The sequence below is a fragment of the Equus caballus genome, chromosome 17 (assembly GCF_041296265.1).
Source record: "Equus caballus isolate H_3958 breed thoroughbred chromosome 17, TB-T2T, whole genome shotgun sequence".
Lineage (NCBI taxonomy): Eukaryota > Metazoa > Chordata > Mammalia > Perissodactyla > Equidae > Equus > Equus caballus.
Window position 1 is genome coordinate 73,823,899 of NC_091700.1, and position 27,103 is coordinate 73,851,001.

At 34.4% G+C, this 27,103-nt stretch overlaps 1 long non-coding RNA gene across 1 annotated transcript in view; it reads right to left on the reverse strand.

Annotated features, from left to right (window-relative positions):
- Window positions 1–27,103, reverse strand: part of LOC138918547 (uncharacterized) — a 79,910-nt gene that overhangs the window by 14,709 nt on the left and 38,098 nt on the right. Inside the window, exons 2-3 of the long non-coding RNA XR_011428037.1 lie at window positions 22,015–22,202; window positions 12,232–12,341 (exon numbers count right to left, since the gene is read on the reverse strand). This is a non-coding gene — a long non-coding RNA (uncharacterized lncRNA). The remainder of the gene's footprint in view (window positions 1–12,231; window positions 12,342–22,014; window positions 22,203–27,103) is intronic.

Consider the following 27,103-nt stretch of genomic DNA (forward strand, 5'->3'; position numbering starts at 1 on the left):
GCACTCTTTTTGGAGTTCTGAGACCAATTACAACATGTGTGTGTGGGAGGGGGGCATCCCACACAACACCAAGGAATTCTTGGACACCAGCAGTGTGTACGAGAATTCAACTCAATTCTGCTACTATTTGCGTGGAGATAACATCAGATTCCGCTTGTTAAGCATCCAGTCCTACAAGATTGCTCCCCCACCCACAACTTCAGATGTCAGTTGCAAGCCCAGGGTATTACCTATGCTTCTGACCAACAGCTATAGATTGGAAGTGTCAACAATCTCCTGTCACAAGTCCAGGTTGTTACCTGTATTTTTGACCAAGTGGCTATAAATCAGAAGTTCTCACAACTCCCTTCTTGGGGTCCATTAATTTGCTAGAGTGGTTCACAGAACTCAGAGAAACATTTTATTTACTAGATTACTGGTTTATTATAAAAGGATATAACTCAGGAACGGCCAAGTGGAAGAGATGCATAAGACAAGGAATTTGGGAAGGAGCACAGAGCTTCCGTGCCTTCTGCAGGCTTGCCATTCTCCCCGTATCTCCACATGTTCATCAGTCTGGAAGCTCTGCACAAACTGCCCTTTTGGGTTCATATGGAGGCTTTATTACATAGGCAGGATTAATTAAATCATTGGCTATTGGCAATTGATTCAACCTCCAGCCCCTCTCCCCTGCCCAGGGATCAGGGGTAGGACTGAAATTTCCAACCCTCTAATCACATGGTTAATTCCCCTGGCAACTAACCCCCATCCTTAGGTGGTGTCCAAAAGTTACCTCATTAACATAACAACAGACATCTTTGTCACTCTCAACATTTAGGATTCCAAGCATTTGGGAGCTGTGAGTCAGGAACCCCGGATGAAGACCCAATATATATGAAAAATATATTTTGGTCATCTGAATGACCAAATACATATTTTTCTCATAAATCACAATATTGCACCCACCAATGTTCTTTTTTGTTTCATTCTTGCTTTATTTTGAATGAATTATTTTTACAAGCTCTGTATAATTCATTTTTATTTATAACACCAACAATACACAATAGAGAAAGGAGAGTATCTTCAATAAATGGTGTTAGGAAAACTGGATATCCACATGCAAAAAGATGAAACTAGACCACTATTTTATGCCATACATACAATTCGACTCAAAATGGATTAAAGATTTAAATGTAAGACCTGAAACAGTAAAACTCCTAGAACAAAACATACGGGGAAATCTCCTTGACATTGGTCTTGGCAATGATTTCTTGCATATGGCACCAAAAGTACCAGCAACAACAGCAAAAATAGGGCAAATGGGACATCAGAAAGAATGAAAGGCAACCTATAGAATAAGAGAAGATATTTGCAGATCATATATCTGATTGGGAGTGAATATCCAAAATATATAGGAAACTCCTGCAACTCAATAGCAAAAAAAACAAAAAATCTGATTTAAAAATAGGCAAAGGACTTGAGCAGACATTTCTCCAAAGAACACATAGTCAAAGGTATAGGAAAAAAATGTTCGACATCATTAATTATGGGGGAATTCGAAATCAAAATGATAATATGTTATCCCATACCTATTAGGATGGCTATTTTCAAAAACCAAAAAAAAACAACAAATTTTGGCAAAGTTGTAAAGAAATTAGAACCTTTGTACCTGTTGGTGAGAATGTAAAATGATATAGCAGCTCTGGAAAACAGTACAGAGACTCTTCAAAAAAGTAAAAATAGAAATGCTATATCATCCAGAAATCCCACTTCTGGGTGCACAGCCAAAAGAATTGAGATAGGGATCTCGAATGGATATTTGCACCCCCATGTTCTTTGCAGTATTATTCACAATAGCCAAGATATAAAACCAGCCCAAATGTCCACCAGTAGATCAAAAAAATAATAATAGAAGTACCATAGATCCAGCAATCCCACTTCTGACTCTATATCAAAAATAATTAAAGACAGGATTTCTAAGGGATGTTGGCAAATCCCATGTTCACTGCAGCATTATTCACAATAGCCAAGATAATAGAAGCAATCAAAAATGTCCATTAACAGAGGACTGGATAAAGAAAATGTGGCATATTCTTACAATGGGATAGTATTCAGTCTTAAAAAATAAGGAAATTCTAGCATTTGCAACAACATGCTTGAGCCTGGAGGACATTGTGCTAAGTGAAATAAGTCACAGGAGGCAAAATACTGCATGATTCCACTGATATGTGGTATCTTCAATAGTCAAACCCATAGAAGCAGAGAATAAAATAATGCTTACCAGGGCCTGGGAATGAAGGAAACGGGCAGTTGTTGTGCAATGGGCATAAAGTTTTGGTTATGCAAGATGAGTAAATTCTAGAGATCTTCTGTACAACCTGGTACCTATAGTTAACAATATTGTATGCTGCATTTAAAAAATTGTTTAAGAATATAAGTCTCACATTAAGTGTTCTCATCAACAGAAAGAGAGGGCACAAGGAAACTTCTGGAAGTGATGGATATATTTATTACTTTGACTTAGTAATGGTGAGTTGTTCAATGGGCAGTAAGTTTCAGTTATGCTAGATGAATAAGTTCGAGAGATCTGCTCTACAACCTAGGGTCTGTAGTTAACAACACAATATTGTGCACTTTGAAATTTGTTGAGAGGGTAAGTCTTATCTAAGTGCTCTTATTACAAAAACAGAGGAGATGCAAGGAATCTTTGGGAAGTGTTGGATATATCTGTTACCTCCGTCATGGTGATGGGTCATAGGTGTTTGCATATGTCCAAACTCATCAAATTGTATACCTTAAATATGTAGTGTTTTGTATATCAATTATACATCAATAAATTATAAATAAAATATACATGTTAGAAATTGTTTTTAGATTGACGAATTCTATTTTTTTCTTTATCATTAAAAAGGAGGTAAGAAAATGGCTGTGTGGTAATTCTAAAAAAAGTCATATGCAAACTGAAGTTATATTAGTTCCAAATTAAAAGACACATTTTTTCTTCTCCATCCTTTTCTTTTCCTTTTTTCTGTTATGGAAGTAATTGTCCCTGTGCAAGCCAACAGGCTATAATATTAGATTCCATTGTAGCATTGACCTATAAAATCATTTTAACTCAAGCTTATTTTACTGCAGATTTAGAATTACCCAAATTCAGGGAGTTATTCAATGTCTGATTCTTTTAAGAGATATTGTAAGGAAAATCTCTGCCCTACTTGGTAGAAAGATTAAGCAGAAATGTCTACAGAATCTCGTTGTTTTCCCATCCTTATTTGTCTTTTTTATTCAGACCCTCATTATCTTATTACACCAGGCTTATAAGTTGCTTCCCTTCCAGGAGTCTATTCTCAACTTCTATGCATTGTCTTTACTTTTGGAGAAAAAATCAGAGCTGTTCATGCTAATCCTCTGCTTAGAACTCTATTTTTGAACTTCATTCTCCGTAGGAAATATCCAAAATCATTAACAGGCCAGCCAGTGCCCTTCACAAACTGGTTCCAATCTAAATCATCAAGTACTCTGCACCCTAATATTTTAAATTTCTTATACTTCCTGCAGAAAAGTTGTTTTATTTCCTGCTCTTTGTTTTGTATGAGGTATATTTTTCTGTGCTTGAAAATGCTTTCCATTTTATTTACTACCAAAAAAAGGAGACAAAATATTTTACCCAGTGTTTAATATGTCACATAACAGCATTTACATTTAGTATTTCTTGATCTCCTTTATTAGACAGGATAAATTGCAGCTTACTTGATTGCCTAACGTTAAGACGTTAAGGCAAAAGTCAACTGAGAAATGAGTAAACGAGGTCCCCATTATCAGTGGTATTCTAGCTCAGAGACTACAATATTTGCCTGGATTAATACCTAACCCAACACTTTCCCTACTCTGACAGAGAAAACAAGAAATTTCTGTTACTTCTGCTCTATTTTACTACATTGTACTTAAACTCCTTTTTAGGAAGTCTGTTATTAATGTTTCTTAATACTGGCAATTGATTCTACTCAAAATGTTAAAAATGGCTTTTCTTTTGATTTCTGTTATTATAATCATTTGAACCTCAAATTGAACCTACCATAAGGACAGCATTTTATAATCTACACAGTAAATTATAAATATATCGAGTCTACAGTTAACAGGTTGAAGGCTGATAAGACAGGTGATAGTAACAGATTTTGGGAATGTCGTATAAGCAAGGAACATGAATGAATTGGGAGAGATTCTCAAATTAAACTGGCATTTTTGAATAATTTTTCATAATTTAATTTCTTTAGGAGTACTATAGTCAATAATAATAATCTTGCAATGATTACTCATTAAGTGCACGATATTTAAATTTTATTTAGATACCTCAAAATCAATTGATTTTAATAAATACATTTAATTCTTGTGATACTTTAAAATGCTTCAAATCATTTAGCTTATCTTAATAAAGTCATATTATTTAAATGTCAAGTACATGAGTTTAAAAAAAGCTTTCACGAATAATAGAATCAGGGAATTAACTTTAGAAGCACTTTAATGCTTAAGTAAAATAATACGCATATACTTGCTAAACTCTCCGTTCCTGAATCGCCGTCTTGATTTAGGCACTTTCTGTGTAAGGTAGGATTGTACTTTATGAGCAATCATTTTGATTTTATCTTGTGGAAGTGATCATTTACCAAAGGTATGATGATAAACTCCAATTAGACTCTTATTCATATAGCAATTCATTCAGCAATTACCTTGAATCATTCTGTTTCTCAAGAGTAACTAAAATCAATTAAATGGAATATGTTTCACATGTAAAGCTAGCTCTACATTTTTAGAGAACACATGATATATCTTGACATGATGGTTGTCTTTCATCTTCTTTCCTAAGGAGCTGAACAGACACTAATGGCATTGTCCCAAGTTTCCTCTTACCAGATTCATGTATTTTTAATGATTGTCTTTTTGTTGTAAATTCTGTTTGAAAATATGTGAGAAGGTTTTGGCATGATCCAGAACAGAGTTACCTTTTAAAATCAGGATCTAGCAATTCGTTCAGAACCTCAAAAGGGCATACCTTTACAACAAAATAAACTTCAAAATATCTATACAGTACAAGAGTTTGTCTTAAATAAGAGCAATTTGTATTTATATTGTCTTTGTTTTTCAAAATAAAAAGTAGGCTTTTAGGTTGACATATTATCAAAATATTCATTATTATAGTTGCATACCACATTAAATAAAATATGATATATAAATCCTTTAAGTAGGAAGTAGCACAAAGAGTTCTCAAAGGGGAAACCTATGGATACACTGCCCTCATTCCATTGACTAAGGCTTAGGTAGAGTCATGCGGTATTAGAAGACCTGGTCTACTTGGCAGGGAGTCAGAATAAAACAGCTTGGTGGGTATGTGCATCTGCCTCTTTGGGACTCTCCATGAACTGCCCATTGTGACTATACTTGGCAAGTGAGTAGTAGAGAAGCCATGTTGAGTGAAGTGCCTGGATTGATTGGCCAGAGTGCGGCCTGACAGACTCATAAATCTCCAATTTAAGGTTAAAAAAAAAGTTGTCTAAAATCTTTGGACCTAGTTGTCTAACATCGTTGAGCTCCTAATTCTGGGAGGACTGAAATTTCAAGTTACGGAAGTCCTAGAGGGAGAAGTGTAAGAAACCAAAGACAACTACAGTCATTGTCTATCAAAACATGAGCATACTGTTCAAAAGGCCAATTCCAACCAGTTTCACAGTAATAGATAAAGTGAAGACAGACCTCAATTCCAAGGAATAGAATGGGTGATACAACCTAACCAGAAAACAACAGCAGGCCGAAGAATGAAATAAGGGTGTTGACGACAACCCCGGAAAAATGGATATTTACTCACAAGTGACTAAATACTGGATTAATATTCTCACACTTAAATTTAGCATAAATCTCTTAATTGGAATAAATTCCAATTTAGTGATGCAATAAGTTGCTGATCTAGATTAGCTGGAGATTTAAGATCTTTTATAAGACATATTTTTGCATTATACTTGTAAACACGTCATTAAATGACTGATTATACTTCTAAAAATAGCAAGTAATCTCTTGCCTCCTTTTGTTTAAGCTCTGAAGACGGATGTTCTTCCTCCACACTCTTTGCTCCATTATTGGTTAGAGAAGTACTCATATTGGCCTGAACCACGGCAGCATTGTGGTGGATGTGTGAGAAATATGCCCCTCCTTTAAAAAATTCTTTCAATTCAATCTGCAAACTTTGAAATTCTTTACTTTTGATATGCAGGTCAAATATATATATGAACATTTCAAATTAATATACAATTTAAAAGAGAAAGTCTGAAGACAAAAATATTGCAATCTGTTTAGTCAGATACCATTTTAACGTTTCAGGACAGGTCAGTAAAAGTTGGAATCTTTCAGATATCCACACAACCAATTAGGAATAATGTTAACATGACTAACTATCTCTCATATACTTAATAGAAAATCATACCAAGCCTCTATTTGAATAACGTACAGCCATTCTTTGGTTTTATATATTCTAATTTTACATGCACGTCTTTTCATTTATACCCACTGTAATTTTTTGTCTATATAGCCAACTCTTTAAGGCAGTCAGTCCAGAATGAAGGGTTAATCATAATCAATAAATATTATGATTTTATAGATATGCTCCCTGAGTGGTGTTATACATGAGAATCTTGAGGACACAGTAGTAGTGTTGAGATTATGATATCTAAGTAGGGAAACCACTAATTTCAGAATTCTACCATAAATAGTTAACTTTTTTGAGTTTTCTAAATATTAAATGTATATTCTTCTGTTGTTTTAAATTCTCCCCTCATGGAAAGAAATAACATTTGTTCTTTTGCCAGCAGAAAGAAGGTAGGCAGAAAGATGTCATAGAAAGAAAATAGAAAAAAAATAAGAGATAAGTAATGATACAGAAATAAAGACCCAGAGCCTTATAAATCAGTAGGAAAGGGAGGCGGTGGGGAGAGAGAAAGAGAGAAAAATTATTTACAGGTACATTTTCAGAGTGATATTGAGAGCAGACTGCTAAATTTTCCAGGTATTTTGAGAAAGTCAAGAAAATCACATCATGAAGTAGAGGGGGCTGATGAAGTGTAGGCCCTAAGGACCTGTTGTTGTTGGATAAGCCATCACAGAACAAAACAAACTTTTGCAAAAAGGAATTCAGCTATACAAAGAAGGCAGTGGAGAGACTAGAGACAGCTGCTGCTCTGCATCCTGGAGGTCTTTCACACCTTGGGGCCTCTGACACACGGAGCTGCTGACAAAGATGAGAAGGACAGTGAACAAAAACACCACCAAGCAAACCTCGCCACTCTCTTTCTTGACAGCAGGGGCTGGAACAGAGTCCCTCCAACTTTTTCCAGCTCCTCAGGCTCCTGAGAAATCTAGCCGTGAGCACATTCTCATAGCTCAGACATAAACAAAACAAAGGGAAAAATACCAAACTGTGTCTGTATGATGCATACTTGGAAAGTAGACATGTTTACATCACGTGCCATTGTTATTCGAAAACTTACAGCTATTGCTTTTTAAAACTGAGATCAAACAGTGAATAATGATGGTAAGTAAAACGGAGAAGTAAATGTCCTCAGAAGGTGTTGTATTAAGTGATAAAATTCAATTATGTCATGCAAATTGTCAAATATTATTTATTTTTTATTACCAAGAAAGATAAGACCAGTCGCCAAACAACAGCCATAAAAGACCTTGGTCAACCATACTCCAAATGAACAAAACTCACAATCCCAGGAAAGACAAATAAAGCCCAGTAGCAATAAAAGCCGGTGTACCTAGGCATCCTTTAGATGTGAGGACTACATTTAAGAGACTCAGTTAAAATCATGAACTGGATCCTTTATCCACAAACTTCCTTACATGTTACATTGTAATGTTACATTTAGTAAACCTTATTATAAAATGTGATTGTGATAAATGATATAGAGTCACATTACTTAACGATGGGGACACGTTCTGAGAGATGTTATTAGGTGATATCGTCATTGCACAAACATCAGAGAGTATACGTACACAAATCCAGATATTATGGCCTACTACACACCTAGGCTATATGGTACTAATCTTATGGGACCACCATTGTATATGCAGTTTCTCATTGACAGAAACATCATTATGCAGTGAATGACTACATTTTATTTACTTAAGGTGAGACAAGCCATTTCAATTATAGCAATTAGAGAAAGATGACAAATATTTCAATTACAAAGAATAGCTATTTTAAATATATCTAACAATGGGCCAGCCCCACGGCCTAGTGATTAAGTTCAATGTGCTCTGCTTCGGCAACCGCAGTTCAGTTCCCAGGCATGGACCTATACCACTCATCTGTGGCCATGCAGTGGTGACAACCCACATACAAAATAGAGGAAAATTGGCACAGATGTTAGCTCAGGAGGAATCATCCTCAAGCAAAAAGAGGAAGATTGGCAAAGGATGAAATGGCAAATGGCTCAGGGTGATTCTCCCTCAGCTTAAAAAAAAAAAAAAATCTGATAAAAAATGTGCATATGTTCAGACTAGTATTTTGGTACCTCTTTCCACTCTTGGGTAATTTCTTATCTGCTTCAATAATCTGGTAACAAAATCTTTTCATATATAGATGCACCACGGGTCTTGGTTGCAGTACCTGTAGTAGATACAGAAGACAAAATCTACCGTATGTGATGCTAGTGGATCACTAATAATCTCAATAAGAAGATCCAATTAGAAAACTTGGAAAGAAAAATATAACCATTCAAATTAAAAAGAAAAAGAAATGAAGGGGTACAAAGAATGAAGTCATGTATTTTAATAAGATAATATACTTATCCCCATTTATACTAAAAAAATATAAATCTACATTGAATTTTCACTCATCGTATGGGGAGAGAAAATAAAAGTGGTGACTTTGGTTTAGTTTATGTTTGTGGGAATGGGTGCTCTCATATATAGTGGATGCCAGAGTATATGAGGATTCAGCAATGTATCTCAAAATACAAATACACAAATCCTGATAGAGCAATACTACTAATAGCTGATACATACTGGATATTTACTAACTGCTAGACACTGATATCACTGTAAAGGACTGGCACATATGTATGTATCTATTAAGTTGGTAGTATTTTTGTCCTCATTATACAGAAGGGGTAACTGATGCTTAGAGGCAAAAAAATGCCCAAAGTTGTATCAGTCCATACAATGGATATCAAACAGCTGTGAAAATAAAAGAGAAAAGAATTCATATTCTTATATGAATAATCTCTAAAATACACAAAGTAAAACAATTAAAATAAATCAGCTTAGGAAAGACCATATATCTATGGACATATTTGCATATAAAAGGATAAATTCTCTCTCAAAGTTGACATGTAAGTGGGAGAAATTAAGGAGGTAGATATTTTAAGTATACCTTTTATATTTTTGTATTTAGGACCATGTAAATATTAGCTGTAAACCATAAATAAATGAAAATGATATCAGTTCTCCTAATTTTTCTTTTTAATAACTTTTTTTTTTTTTGCTGAGGGAGAGTGGCCCTGAGCTAACATTTGTTGCCAATCTTCCTCTTTTTGCTTGAGGAAGATTGTTGCTGAGCTATCATCTGTGCCAATATTCCTCCATTTTGTGCACAGTTTGATGAGCAATGTGTAGGTCTGTGCCCAGGATCTGAACCCACAAACCTCGGGCCACCAAAGCAGAGTGTGCAAACTTAACCACCATGCCACTGGGCTGACCGCATCTCCTAATTTTTTAATTTTTTTATTCTCTTGTTACTCATCATGGTTTTATCATGTACATGTGAATCCTTAAAGTATTATTTTGTTTTGAATTTTGGACATCCTTTAAATGATGTGACAAAAACTGCTAACTGTCCTCTTCTTTCTTTTAGTAATAACTCCTCACCACCACATGCACACATGACACCCCTAAGTACAAACAGATCATAGAGACCACATTTGTGATTCTCTCTTACTACTACCAGTGACCCTGGAACTAGTTTCTCACCAGTGAAATGTGACTGAATCCATGTGTGTGCCTCATAACACTACTTAACAGAAAATTGCTTGATCTCTACTCACTCTCTTTTGCTTTTTCTGGGTGAGGAAAGACTAGAGAGCTTATGTTATGGTTGTATCACAATCTAGAAGTATAACCTCAAGGTGTAGCTCCTCTCTCTTCACTAATAGTGACAGAGAAATAAATTTTAAGTGTTTAAGCCTTCGTAATTTTGAATCTCTTTGTTACAAGTGCATAAGCCAGGCCCTAACTAATATTAGTGGTATTCCAATATATTCTTCTATTACTGTCCTTTGGATTCCACATTCCATTGTGAGATTCATCTATGTGTGTGCCTAGAGTTTCTCATTTTTCCTGCTTCATAACAATATTACATTGTATGGTTAAAAAAATACATGTTATGGAGAAGAATATCATGCCTTTCAAGTAATTCATGAGTTACAGAAAGATACATTGTGAAATTTGTGATATATTTGTAACTAATGACGATAACAACACAAATATCAAGACCTCTGAGATGCAAACCAAGTGATATTTAGGGGGCTATGTGCAACCTTACAACTACATCAAATAAACAATACTGAAAATTGAATTGTCTTCAACTCATGAAACAAGGAAATAAAAAATAAATTGAAACAAAGTAAAGAATATTAAAATTAATGAAAGAGGAAAAAATCAGCAATTATCCACAAAAACTTTAAAAGCATAAATCACTTAACAATACTGTGGGTTGTCTGATCAGAGAAAGAAAGAAAGAGTGAAAGGGAGAGAGAGGTACAGTGTCTGGTGATGCATATGAAAACCCTTGTAAACATTAAGTAATTGAAAAGAATTATACCCTCTTACAAATGAATACATGGAATTGGGCTAAGATAACATTATAATAAGCCTATATTTTATATTTATTCATTGTTCACAACACATAAGTAGCAATATTAGAAATAAAAATATATGCCTATATTTTAATTAGTGCAATTTCTATAGAATCACTACCTTATATAAAGCAAGGGCTTAGTATGCATATAGAATAAATGAATGAAGGCAAGATTGAACAATAAAGCCTCAAAATTTGTGAGTTAAATATTACACAAAAGTAACTGGCATTTTGTCATTCTTGTTATTGGTTATTTTAATCCAAATGTTATAATGAGAACTGTAGCCATGCAGTTTTACTACTTATGGTCCATCTACCTATTTTTGCTTTATTTCTCATTCAATGCCCCATTGTTCCTCTGTTTCAGCTGCTTTAACAATGAAAAATCAGTGGAATTTAGCTCTTGGATATTTGGCAATCTTAAAAAATTAAAGGAGCAATAAAAATTAGGAAGCTGTCATTTTGAGCTTTGTACAAGATTTTGATTACAGATGTGAGAGAGAAATCCACAGGCAGCTGAATTATCTCCTTCATTACTTTTCAACCATATGTATGTGAAGGAGCATTGTATTCTGATACTTGCCAATCACGTCAATACGCTCAACTTGTGCTTTTCTTTAAAATCCAAAAACTCTGTCTTCCTTGCTTTTTTGTAATGGTGTATGCATATATATGATTGCTTCCTGTTTCTATCTTCCTCTCAAAACAGGATAGGACACAGCATAAAAGGAGCTCATATAGAAAAAGCTAGCTTATGCAAAGATGAGGAAAAAACGAAAAACTAGGGAGATATAATGGGGCGCATAGAACTTACTCCATCATAAGGCAACTGCATTTAAGCCTGATTGGGAGAACGTTGTTCAATTGTTTCCTGGTCACCACAAAGTAAAACTCAGCTTTAAAGCTTGTTCCTCTTTGCTTTGCTCCTTCGTGTGTCTCAGTAAATCTAATTCCACTGATAATTTGTTCTGAAAGTAAAGCTGAATTGCATGTCAGTAGGAGGATATTTGCATTCCCGAATGGGGAAAACTAACGAGAGTTGAAATATAACTTTCAAGGAAGATATAGAATCTCCTTTCAAAATGTCACATTTCTGACAAGTCTGTAGATGAACTAGTTGATTACGGTGACTGATAATATGTATATACATTTTGTATGTATATTTTGTATATATATGTAACTAATGGAATTTTCTCTACTTAAAAAGGTAAACATTATGAAGGACAGTAGTGTTTCAGAGCTAGATTTCATGGTAGTTTTTGAAAATAGCCTCTATTTGTAGCTGGAGGCCGAGGATTCATAGATGACTTTCAGATGTTCCTTAAAATCTTTAAAATTACATGTACCTTTTATCTGTGTCTCGGCCTATGTGTATCTGGGGAGCAGAGGATGTGCTGTCGTCTTCACACCTTCTGTAATCCAAAGTAGACTCCTGATCACAGAACTACCGCATCCTCTGGGAATACAAGTAGATACAGGAAATTTTACATTAAGGAAACTGAAAAGTGGCAAAGAATTTTCTTTAATGTAGCATGTGCACAAACATCCATTGTCATAGAAAATTATTGCTGGCATGTTTAATGCATCCAAAAAGAGCGTTTTAAGTTAATTTATGATACTTCCTTATGTTATCGAAAACATAAAATTATCTTATTGGGGTATCATGTTTTGCCGATCATTTGAAAGCTATTTATCAAATAAATAGAAGGAGTTCATTTCAAACAGATCCAATAACATACATTCTTCCCTATTATCCTATTAGAGAACAGTCAATAAAATAAATGTCTCAGTCACCGCAGAGTTATCAATCTTATTGGGTTATTTTTTCTGCTTTGAATCAGCAAACAAGTCGGCAATTGGAGATTTCTTGTGACCTTTAAAATATCAATCCATTTCACAGCAAGAGGCAGGAAAAAAGAGAATGGAGCAGTTTAAGAACACGCGCATATACACACACATACTTTGTGTACATACATTACACATACATGCAATTTTTCTGCTAAACTGAAATATAGAGTTTTTTCCACAAAAGTCCAATGGCATCATTTGTTTTTTCCTCTTTAGGACTGATTTCAAGAAGAGAAATTAGTATAACACAACAAGTGAGAAGAGAAAACAAATGTGGATTCATGCCTTCTTCTTTTGCTCTTATACGAAAACTGTCCTTTTTCTCCCACTTACTTCTTGCTGACTTTTTCTCTCATTCTTTAAGCTATGGAGACAGGCTGTTTACCTTAAAATTGACCAGTGATGAAGTTTGGTAACTGCCGTCAAACAAATTTGTCAAAGAAACATGTTTAGTGGTTAGATATTTTCACCATTCTATCACTCTACATTTGGCACAGAAAGGAGAAGCAAGAGAGATGTTACCTATGCAAATAACTGGGACCTATTAAGGAATCATTGATAAAGAGGAACAATAGGAATAATTTATTACCAACCTTCCAAGGAATTTTTCTTGCCTAGTCTGACTTTTAGAAGGAAAAGAATGTAATTTTATATAGTAAATAACCTTGTAGCAGTACTATTTTACTTTAACATTAAATAAACGTAATTTTTAAATAATTTGTACTTTTTATTAAGACTTAATGGGTCAAATTGCGTTTTGAATAAAGATTGAAAGATATATGCATTTTTTTCTATACCTAGGAATAATTTGTCCTAAAAGACTGAAAATTCATTATGAGAAAATGGGGTCTGTGTATGTCACATATGGTTTATTGAACATTAATGAATTAAATACCCAGTTTTCCCCAATGCATTACATACATAAAGGAAAGAATATATAATTTAGCAACAGCTGTAGAGATTCAAAATGACTACTGGCAATATTAGTTCTTTTTCTCCTTTGCAATAATTATGTTACATTAAAATAAGCCAACTGGTACAATGATGTTATTAGGCAGAAAATACATTCATAAAATTTGAAGTGGATATACAAATACAATTATGATATCCGGAGGCACCGAATGGTAATGCAAATTACACTTTTTAATTTTAGACATAAACATTTAACACAAAGATGATTAATTTTGCCAAGTCAAGCAAAATTACTTTGTTCTTCATTTGGAAAAGCACTAATTTGTAGCACTAAACCATTTGTTCTAAAATTTTGTAGCAGACTGTTGAGTAATTTTTTCTCCATTTAAATTGTCTATGCAATAGTAAATATGTATCCTATAAATTTTGGAAAAGCATAAAACAATAGTTTTTTTTCCTTTAAAAGGACTGACAACCATTTTCAAGCTATTATATTTTTAATCTCAAAAATGAACAAAGCATCAAATTCAAAAGGGCTCTTTCGCTTAATACTTGATGTACTGAAACTGAAATTAAATCTGTTCGACATGTTAGAATAGAACTCTTAAACACTTATGGTAGATTATTGTTTGCTGGATGAAATTTAAGGACTCCATCTGTTGAGTTTTATGTGCAAATTTTGTAAGTCAAAATTTGTACTTAACAATGTGAAATAAAATAGATGTAGCATTAAATCATACTATTGCAAGTGAAGACAGATTATGTGACGTGTTTAAAATGTAAGACATTTTTATTTTATAACAATGTACTCAAAACAGGGTGTTAAAGTGTCTTCCTGAAAGGTACCATGTGTCATTCATCTCCGTGGACCATAGCAGAGCGCAGAACCCACTGAAAGACCTAAATAAATAGTTTTCATGATGTAAAAACAAAAAATCATGTTTTAAATTTAAAAAATATTATTTAATTTGCTCAACATCAATTACTTTTTCCGTAAAAATCAGTGGACTAAAACAGGTTATTGATTATAATAGTGGTTTGGCAACTATATCTATCTCTACCTATCTGAGAGAAACAGAGACTGATTTTGCTTTTAATCTGAATCTTCTAGCTCCATGTGTCCACGGTTCTTAGGAAAGTAATGTGATTCATTTAACTAGCAATCCAGAAGATGCCAAAATGCATTATAACAATGACTCAAATAAATGTACTAAATGCTCCCACATTACAATAATATAACGAAACATTACAATATTGTGCCACTTCTTAAAGGTGACCTTTCTAATCTAATTACCCTGTGATGCCCTCTCAAAGAACTTTATAGTTCCTTTTTCATATCCTGTCTAATTCTTGAAACTTCTTCATCAAAATCAGTCTTCCCCACTAGTCTTCAGGTCCCACGACCATGGGGGCGATGTCTATACTTCTCATCAGTTTAACCTCTGATAGTTATCCTGCAGTGTCATGTAAATATACACCAAAATTGAGTGATAGCACGGAATAAACATAGGAAATTCAGGTTGGAATTTGCAGGATTAGCATCAGCTGAATTTGGACAATTACAGAATAATTTAAATATTCAAGAAGAGTGCAGACTCTGTTTTTTTCTTGCCTTGTGGCATGCCTTTAAGTTTTTTGCTGACTTCTAGACATGTTGTATTACGTAACAAAGACATTGAGATATATAGTCTTTAGTGAGAGAATTTCTGTTGTTGGTTGCGTGTTGAGCTGTTTTAATGTTTGCCATAGAGATTTCCAGTTCCTCTAATGTACTTATTTTTGTCTTTCCTCTTGTCTTTGAGGTTCCCTATACACTACTCCTTAGAGTGACTCTGTTTCTTGTCTTTCTCCTGTAATCCAGTATTATTATACTGCAGCTTTTGTTGGTGTGGGAATAAAACATAGAGGAAGAACGTTCTATAATCTTCTGAATGAATTTCAGTCCCTGGCTGTAGTTTTCCCAATCTAGTTCTTTGAATCCAAGAGCCCTGTTGATTGTGTTTTTACCCCCATACGTGAGACAGAAAGGCTGGGCTGGGGGGGCTCAAGTGGAAAGGAATTCTCTTTCCCCTGCTGGGATAAGTTTTCTGACAAAGTTCTTCAGCCTGGGAAGTAGGCGTTTGGTTTAGAAGAGCTCCCGTCTGTTTCACAGTACTTAGTCTCCCGCTCCACCTGCCAGGGCCATGAGGAGATCTTTCTTGAATTCTGTGTGACCTTCCTGGAAGGAATGGCCAGTGAAAGTGCTGAGAGGGGAGATGTTAATGCTGTGCCACCCTAGGAGTTTCTCCCTCTCACTCTTGTCCATACTCAGCTTCCGGCAAGTGAAGTGTTCTTACCAGTTCATAACTCTGGACGTTTTTGCTCCAGGAAAGCAGATCTCAGCTGTGAGTCTCTGGATTTGCATGACTTTTCAGATTTGGGGGTGATGGTTTGCCTTGCAACCTCGTTCTCTAAGTCCAAGAAAAGTCATTGATTTTCAGTTTTTCCCATAATTTCTTGTTGTAAGGACAGGAATGATAATTTAAAATATCTTTACAGGCAGGAACTGAAACCAGAAGACTCTCTGCCAGGTTATTTTAAATTACTTTTTCATTTTTCCCTTAGAGAAAAATATTTTTGTAAAGTAACTGGATGTGCACTATGAGGTACTTTCTTAGTTGTGAATGAGGGATGGAACCCTACCTTCTATTTCTATATTCTCTGGCTCGCCTGACACATACTTCAGTTGGAGCACAGGAACACCTTCTGGACACCTATTATGATTACTATAAATGGGTTCTGTTATTGTGACTTCTCCTACATTTCAGGAGCAAATATAATAAGACGGTAAACAGCAGAGAAAGTGATAAAAATATCTCTCTATGCATATTCCAATTATCTGTTGTCCTGCTGAGCGTAATTACATCTTGCATATCATCTGACTGTTCTTTGACCCAGGGGAACTGATTTTGTGCTGTAAATCTTGTCTGGCCTGTAGTGTACTTAGGAAAAGAGGGTAAGGGAGGAATTTTAAAAGGTGTATTCCCTTCAAGCAATTATAATCAACATATCTCTTTGGATAACCTCCCCGACTTGCCTTCACACTGGTACCAGGGGTGACAGTCAGGGAGGAGAGAGTTCAAGGCTTCTGAAAAGTGACTTAAATTGACGTTCAGTAATACACTATATAGTGTTTTCAATTACTTAAATGTCACCATTGCTCTTAGGAATAATACTCATATATTTCTATAGAAAAGGAAAACTGACAAAAGTAAAATCAAGATTTCTTTAAACATTTAAGATCTTGAATTAAACTATCAAGAGACAACTATAAGACAAGATCAGTCTGTGTTCTATAGTCAACACAAATTGTGAATGTATTAGTGCATTTTGAAGTAATAAGTGATAAACATGGTTCTGAAATGGAATTTTAAAAGAGGCTGCAGAAAAATATTTTTCAGGATTTCTGCCTGTATTACCGTGTGTGTGTGTGCGTGCATGTGTATTGTATCAATAAAGTGAAGCACTAATATTTAAATATGCAATTGAATCAAAGAATTCTACGGTGACACAAAATCATCACGAGTAGAGGTAACATGTGTGGTCATTTAAACTTGCATATTTGCAGTGGTGCCTCACTAAACCAGCTAGGATATTCACACTTAGGGTGAGAATGTCAATTTGCTCAGAGGCCAAATGTGTCTCACAAACAATGAGTTTTCTGTACATAGTGTTTTACGAACCTATTAACTAGTTGTAGAAATATAAATAACAAATGTTTTATATAATTATTTCAATGTCCACAATTTGCTGTGAAGTAGATGATCTGTCAAAACTGCATGCAAGTAATTGCCTGGATCTGCTCTGGAGCTGACTTCTTTTAGAATGGGGAATATGTTCTCCAAGGCATCGCCATAAAGTCCGAATCTATCTCACACAGTCATTGCATTTTCCAGGCGCCTGTAAATAACCAAGTTAGTGTGCTCGAATATGGAGTGCACCCACGCAATGAAACTTCAGTAAATTTAAACAGATTAAAAGAGTTGCTATATTTTTCCATTAGAGGCACTTAATTTATATCACTAGGGTTCAGATAGTTGAATATAGAAAATGGTACGCAACAGACTTTTGAAGTGTTCTTTTTACTGCTGTACACATTTATTGTTATAATGCCATTACATTATAGTATATTACATAATAGTATATTAATGCTATTATGGAACACATTATTTTTCTTTATTCCAGTGCAATACGACATTCATGACTTATGTACCACAGCATATCAAAGTTGCCCTCTCTTTCTGACAAAATAAATGACTTGCTTCTCCTTTTCTTAATATACTGTTCTCACGAACTGGACTGCTTAAACATTAATCTCTTCCATAGCTATTAAATTACTACCCACCACTAAAGAGCCAGCCTAAACACAACAGTTTTCACGAAACTTTCACAGAAACACCTATCCCACTAATTATATGCTTTTAACTGAATCCATCAGAAATTTCCTTTGATTTTTTGACACACTAAATTTGACTTATATTTAGTAATGTTAGCTTTTAAAATGCCCAAACAGGGCTTCAAGCGTCTCGACAGAGATGATTTTCTTTAAGATTATGTGTTTAGAGCAGTTTTAAGATCATAGCAAGATTGACAGGAAGATATAGAGATTTCTCATACAGACTGTGCTCCCACACATGCATAACCTCCCTCACTAGCAATACTCCCCACCAGAATGGTACATTTGTTACAATTTTTCTAGCTACACTGATATCTCAAAATCACCCAAAGTCCATAGTTTACATTATGATTCATTCTTCGTGTTGTACACTCTATGCATTTGGAAAAATATATAACAACATATATCCATCATTATACCATCACACAGAATATTTCAACTGCCCTAAAAATCCTCTGTGCTCTGCCTATTCATCCCTTCCCCGACACCAAACCCCTGGGAACCACTGAGCTTTTTGTCTCCACAGTTTTGGGTTTTCCAGGAGGTCATATTTTGAATCATACGGTGTGTAGACTTTTCAGATTGGCTTTTGTCACTTCGCAATATGCATTTAACGTTTCTGCACATCCTCTCACAGCCTGCTATTTATTTCTTTATAGGATATCTTGAAGCTGGGTAGTGTTAGTCCTTCGATTTTGTCCTTCAATATCGTGTTGCGTATTCTGGGCCTTTTGCCTCTCCACGTAAGCTGGAGATCTCTTTGTCTATATCTACAAAATAATTTGCTGGAATTTTGATTGGGATTGCACTGAATCTATAGATCAAGCTGGGAAGAACTGACATCTGACAATATTGTTTTCGTACGTAAGAATATGGAATCTGTCTCCATTTATTTAGTTCTTTTATGTCATTAATCAGAGTTTTGTAGTTATCCTCATAAAAATCTTGCACATATTTTGTTAGATTTATACCTGAGTATTGTTAAGAGGGTAGATCTCATGTTATGTGTCTTTTACAACAATAAAAATAAATAATGACAAAACTAGGAACTTATTTCTGAGAAATAAGGAAAGGCCACAGAATTGGGGTGTAGTTTATCTTCGCGTTCAATAGGAAGTCAACTTCTAGGGAAATAACGTGCACATTTAATTTCTTTCTATAAGAAAATATAGACATTTATTTATATAGATAGACCAAAGAAGAACTTTGATTTTCTCCTGTGGCCTGATAACTTACTAATAGCTAATACTTATTGAAAGTTTGCTATTGCCAGACCCTCTTCTAAGGACTTTACATGTATTTTTCACGTGTTTACTACCTACCTTATGAGTTGTAAGTATTATCATCTCCAATTTAACTATATGGAAACTCATGCCATCTCTAGGTTTAAAAGCTTAATCAAGGTCACTTGATCAAGGTAACAGCTGAAGTCTGGTTCTGAAATTGATGCTTTTAATGACTTTACTATTTTTCCTTTTGTAGTTCTCAAAATTTCATATTTTAAAACCATTTATACTAGATTTAAAAAGTCATATCATAGTTTATTTGATCAAAATAGACCATGGGAGGGTACTGTCCCACGTCACAAAAGTTGACGGAAATTAAGTGACATATACAAGTTTTTAAAGCTGGCTCTCTCAAAATACTATACTCGTAGAAACCAATCTGCAATACAACACAAGAAGTGTAAGTCCTGAAATTAGGTTACGTGATGTTAACAAACACTGTTTACTGTTGTAATATTTCCCAGTGATACTTTTTTAGCCTTTTTTCAATATCTTGGATTTTTCTTTCTTCTACAAAAAAAATAACTTTTCAAAAAGTGTTCCTCTTCCAAATGTCCCCTATATTTTTAATCTATTCTGTCTTTCAGCCCCCAAAACCAAAATCTAAATTCACAAATAATTAAAATAAACTCTACTTTTCAAGAAATACTTATTAAATCATTATATTATTGTTAAATTATATGCTCTTCAGTCTAATCTAAGAGTATATCACTTATATCCACCTTGTTTAGGGAAAATGCACAAGTAGAGGTACATGGTATGTGCTGGCCCTTTAAAATTAGATTATTTCCTTCATATTTTGTACTAGGGTCAAGAATTTCTTTTGACACAGAATTTCTCCCCCTCTATTGAGACAAGCTTTTCATCAAAGATATCTACCCAAGGTGAATATCCAAGCAACTTACTATTTGCCACTTTATTTATAAAATAGGTAATTTAAGATTGTCTTTTAAGGCTTGAGGGAAAAGAATCTCATTCATTAGCCCCAAGGAAATTCTGTCCACATTATAGAGAGTAAAATGATTTTCCTCCCTCTGCAAAAGAAGCCTACCCAATGAAAAGAGCAAACATTAACTGAAAGCTTAGAATTTACCAGTGAATGTTGTAAGTAATTAACATGTAGTAACAGAGGAAGGAACTATTATACTAATTTTATTTATTTATTTATTTTGAGGAAGATTAGCCCTGAGCTAACTACTGTCAGTCCTCCTTTTTTTGCTAAGGAAGCCTGGCCCTGAGCTAACATCCATGCCCATCTTCCTCCACTTTATATGTGGGACACCTGCCACAGCATGGCGTGCCAAGCGGTGCCATGTCCACATCCGGATCCGAACGGCGAATCCCCAGCCGCTGAGAAGTGGAACGTGCGAACTTAACCACTGCACCACTGGGCCGGCCCTATTATAGTAATTTTAAAGATGAGGAAATTGAGGCACAAAATGTTTGAGGGAATTGTTCAATGCCATACAGGTGACAAGTGGAAGAACCAGGATTTTAGCCCTGGCTAACTGGTCCAGATTCACATCCATTATATTATCTCACTATTGTCAATTACTTTAAGAGGAAAAGCATGAGCAAATTCCTTATTTCATGCTTCTATCTATGCAAATACATCTGCAATCCAAGAGGCAGATGAAGAGAAATAAATAAAATACATTTAAGAAGAGTCATAAGGGAGATGTTATCATAGATTATTTATACGCACTATTGATTTTAATCCTTAAAATAAGTACAATAACGACATTATAATACCTTGTATTCATGAGGCTCTGACTGTGGTAGACACTCTGAAAAGAAGTGTGTATATACACAAAACTTTATTCAATCCCTACTTTAATCTATGTAAATAATACATAGAGGCACGGACTACCTGGTCTATGCTATTGCATTGCCCAATGCCTCAAGGCCTCTCACTTGCTATGTATACACTGTCTAAATAATTAGAGTTGACAATGAGTTTTACTACTAATAACTATAAGGAAAAGGGTATTAGTAGACTGTAGGAGACCATAATATTGGCATTATGGTTTGTTTGCATGGCCTTTCTTTATGAAATTCCACTTATAATTTGCTATATTAATATTTCCAAAGCCTGAGCAATAAAATAGCAAACAACAACTACATCAATGCATTTATCTCAACTGGTAAACACGCTAGATTTCAATCAATTTAAATTTTTATTGTAGACTCATTTCTAGTTATAGATCTTAGCGTTTATGAGTTTCAAGGTTTTAGAGTCTCTCGCAAACTAATTTAATAATGGTTATATAATTATAATTTTTATTTCTTGCTGTTTCCCATGCTGTACCAAGTAAATTATGTAATGAATGTTTATAATGCCCCAGAGTTATAATACCAATTTGTTGTACTGAAATTTTTTTTATTAAATTGACAAAACTTTTCAACACATAGTGATAATTAAGAAAATTTACATTCAGAACACAAAATATTTTAACATGACATAAAAATACATCTAAAACATATTATCATTAATATATAGCGCTATTTATACTGATTTATTTATATAGTTATATCTTAAATCATGTTTATTATAATTCATATAGTTTTATACAAACATGCAATCACTACAAACGCATACACTTTCCCACACAAAATAAATACATATTTACCCATACAAATATTCTTACATTTCAGAAATGTTGGGGCTGGCCCTGTGGCATGATGGTAAGTTCATGTGATCCACTTTGGCAGCCCAGGGTTCGCCGGTTCAGATCCTGGGTGCAGACTTTCACACTGCTCATCAAGCCATGCTGTGGCGGCATCCCACATAGAACTAGAAGGACTCACAGTTAGGACATACAACTATGTGCTGGGCCTGTGGGGAGAGACAAAAAAAGGAGGAAAATTAGCAACAGATGCTAGCTCAGGGCCAATCTTCCTCACCACAAAAGCATACCTTTAAAAAGACAAAGGAAGAAGAAATGCCCATTATCTGACCGAGAGGGATCAAAAATATACCTTGACCTTTGAGGAAGAAAGTCTCAAACAACACCAGGAAAACTGCCAGTAAAACAGTAATATTTCTCAATTTGATCCTCATGTACTAAGATTATAATAATAAAATTTAAAAATAATAGCCTCATAATTATTGTTAACTGTTTATAGGATTTTTTTTTGTTTTATTGAGAAAAATTGTTCCTAAAGCTATTTTGTTGAGAAGATATGTAACTAGAATTCATGACAAATACTGACTCATGATTAGTTTTTGATAAATATCAGAATGCTAAAGAAGTATTTTTCCTTGAGTTGGAGCCACACATGGGAGTTACGTACTCATGGCAGTTGCTTGGTGGCGATTGTAAATAAATTATTCTTTTATTTACTCAGTTTTATTTCCCTTTCAATAAATTTCCTAAGGCATACAGACATTTTTAATAGCCATCTTTCCAAGCAGTATTGAACTTTAAGCTCAATTAGAGTGTTCAGAGGAAAACTCAAGAAAAAAACATGCATTGAGATTAAGCAGAGCTGACAATTTTACAAACCACAAGAAGGGTTCTTTCCTCATGACAACTGTCTCTTGATTCAATTTGAATTCACATCCATATGATCTTTCTTTCTCTACTTTATACCTTATTCCTTGATAGGCATAAATATGAATCATGAGCCACTTGAATTTATTATTTTAAATTAATCATAACAATCTAGAAAGATTTTCAAAAATTTTGAAACACACAGTATTTTTCCACTTAAAGAAAAATGCAATTACTTTCCTATCTTTATTCTGTATATAATTACCACAGAAATAACTTTTAATGTGAAATATGCTTAATACCCAGTTTTGAAAACATATTTGCTGAGTTAAATCAAACATCATCAAAGGAAATAAAAAGTATATCAGTATACAGATTGCACTTCTGTCTTGCGGGATCTCATCACAACATTTTTACTGATTTCTTTTTCTGTTTTAAGTCTATCTTTTCAAATTAAAGTTTAAGACGACCATTACTCTTCAGATCTCTTATAAAGCATGAATTACTAATTTCACTTTAAGTGGGCAAATATTTTCTAATGTAAAGAATTTGTATGCCTGGTCCTATGTTAATAATCAAAACCCTGAATTTGATCTAATGCTCATACTTTCCCCTAGCCCAGCCACAGCAGATGGTATGGCAATCTGTACCAGGTGAAGCGCACTGTCATGGGCTCCCCTTTCCCTCCCCGGCCCTCTAGAGTTTCTGGAGTTTCCCAGTAGGTGTGGATGGTGGGAGAGGGAGGAAAGTTAAGGGAGTTCTTACTTGCTTGGTATTGTTGTGATATATGTCTGCTTTCAGATTCTGGCTGTGTTTAAAGCTGATTTCACCCTTCGTTGGGACTTTAGTAACTCTGGTGACCTCTTCTCACACATAGACATCATTAGAGAATTCTCACTTACAGTTGCTGTAAGATGGTTAGGTCTAGCCAATGGTGTGCTGGAGCTAGCATTTGCTAGCCCAGGAGAGACAATTATTAGGTTTTCAGGAATTTTGTGAGCAGTTTGCTAAACACTGACATTATTAAAAGTTAGAATATGTAAATATAAGATTTAAAATTATTTTGCAAAGATAAACATAGCAAATACTCATTACTTCCTACTGGTTTTACTATTTTGTAGGCTCTTAAGGTTATTCGTGGCGGCTGCTCCTGTTTGATGGAAACAGCGGTGTGCTACCGCACATCTCTTCACAAGGTGCTTGCTATTCAATGATGTCAACTTGGGAGCTTAAAATCTAACAGGGTAAAAGCATTTACAGGAAACAATATAAATCAGGGTTTTATTTTTAAATTGTCTAGATTTAATATGGTAATGGGTGAAATATTAATGCAGATAAAACTCAAAAGGGTGTCCTATCTATAGCTATTACCTTATGAATAGCTCAAAAACTGAGCAAATATTTTTTCAGTGTTCAAAAAGTATTGTAAGATGCAGCAAATAAGCCATTCATGTGATTGTGGAAGGAGTGAAGTTCATCGTTTCACTTTCATCTTATTTATTAATGTAAATTAAAATATTTACATTGGAACTATTTTATCAGTTACAACCACATTTTGGCTACAGATACAAGAGTTAGGCAAAAACAGTAACAGCATCTTATAAGAATCAATGTACTACATGGAATTTATCAAAACAATATTGTGTATTATTTGTAAAATTGGTGCTACATGTCCTACAGATCAGTATAATCTGTAATAAATTTATATGCATATATACATGCTGACATATTTTTCCCCAGAGAACCAGTGGTTAAACATTACCAGCACATCACTGGATACATTTCTATGCATATTCTGGCTGATGATTTATTCTTTCCAAATCCCCTAAGAATCCAGCTTCTCACTACTAAGCCTTAAGGACTTAAGACAAGGATGCAAGAAATGCCAAGTCTCTGTGAATATGATCAATTATGCGCTCACTGGAAATATACATGGATCCTTTGCACAAAAAAATTCTGAAAATGCAAGTGGATGCTAATATTACAGCAACTTCACGTTTACTATTGCCATTAGAGAGGTTAAACTGCCTGTCTCTTAAGCTTTAGGTTTTTTTTAAGGTAGAAATCAGAAACTAGCCTTTTCTCTCCCCAATAGAAAATGAATCCTATATTAAATATACCAATTAATGCCCAGAAAGTCCCCTCACTAAACTTTAGACCAATACGAAACATCATATTACACATATTCCAAATAATTCAACCTGAACAGTAGTGAGATATATAGTACTTTTTGTCAGCAGAAACCTCCCAGCATCATAACTAGTGATATATCGCTTTATCACTAAGGAAAAATTAAGCCACATAAACCAAGTGTTGTATATAAAGACAAGAATAGCACAGCATTACATTTCTAGGGAATTTTGAGTATTAAAAATTCATTTATAGGTGACATATCCTCAAGTTTCATGATTTTTAATGACACTACAATCTACTGGATATTTACTGTGTCCCACAAACTACACTAAGCAACTTATGTCAACTCTATAAGGTGAGAATAATCATTAATTTATATGCAAATATAGAAACAAATATGTATATGCACAAACATGCACAGACACATGCACAGCGAATCACATAGCAACTAGAAATGGAGCCAGAATTTGACACTGGCTTTGACCAAATTCCAAGATGGCTGAATAAGATAAAAGTTTAAAATTTAAAATACATATAAACATTTGAAAAGGAAACAACAACTTAAATCTTTGGAGTATTTCATGAAAGTAACTCAAATTTCATTTTCATTGGATTTTTTATCCACAGGGGAAGATATGTAGAAACACACACAATAAACTGAACACAGATTTTTGAAAAGCCAAAAATAATATTAGATTTTTTTTTCAATTCAGCTCTCTTGTTTTACAGATTAATAAGTGAAGCACAAAATGTCAGAGTTTGGCCTCAGCTCTAGGTAGTAGAACCAGAAACTCTGGCTCTTAGAACATTTTCTTAAACCTAAATTAGAATATGACATTAAGGGCAGCCCCAGTGGCACAGCAGTTAAGTTAGCACATTCCGCTTTAGCGGCCCGGAGTTTGCCAGTTTGGATCTGCTTGGCATGCCATGCTGTGGTAGACGTCCCATGTATAAAGCGGAGGAAGATGGGCACGGATGTTAGCTCAGGGCCAGTCTTCCTCAGCAAAAAGAGGAGGATTGGCAGCAGATATTAGCTCAGGGCTAATCTTCCTCAAAAAAAAGAAAAAAGAATATGACATTAATGTCATAAATTTTATATCAAGTCAATATAGTTTTCAGTTATGTGCCAGGGGAAAAAGGATACTAATATAATGACCTTGTTTAAACTCTTCTTGTTGAACGATGTTTATATTTATTTCATTTTTAATATGGTATCTGGTCTTGTTCACAAGGAATGTAATGAAATGTGAAATCTATTCTGAAAAACACAATTTTCATAAAGTGTTTAAAACTACTATGAATATGAACTATGATATTTTATTAAAAATTCTTGTTTTTAAATGGTGTTAGAGGACAAATTTACAGATTATAGTAATTCTTTTGTATTAAAACCCAAGTTAATGACTAGAATTTGGATACTAAAAAGTTGAATTACACAATTGAGTTAGAAATGGCCACTAAGGCTTTTAGCCACTCTCCCCAGAGAGCAGGAGAACCAATTTAATCAAACCGTGTGAAGAGAGTGACATATGAAAAGCACATCACTGCCAGTAGGCCTGGCACGACTTGAAAGATGAAATCTGTCACAATGAATTAGAAGCACAATGTGAAAGGGAAGCAGACACAAAGACCTGATTTACATGCCGGCTCCATCAGAGCAAGGATAAAGATGGCAGAAGGCATCTACTGGAAGCACTCTAGCTGTAGAGCAAGCGTGTCAGGACAGCACAGCCCCCAGACAACAAAACGGTAGAAACTGTCTAACTTTCAACCGTTAGCTGAATCACTTAGACTGTAGAATGATTTGTGAAATATTTAACATAAAGGAAAGTTTAGATGCAGCACTTCAAAGTTGTTGAGATTTTGGATTTTCTGGATGACTTTTAAAATTCCATTATAAAATTGTTGAAAATTATATCATTGAAGTGCACAAATTAGAAAAAGTACATGTCCAATTTATATCTTCTTATCTATACTTTGAGTCTTTATAATATTGGTAAAGGCTCACTCATCACTAGACATCTTATTTTTTAATCATTGTATATAAAAAGTCTAAAGAAGAGTGTAAACCGATCTCTCACTTTTCCCATGAAGTCCTTTTTTTTTTTAA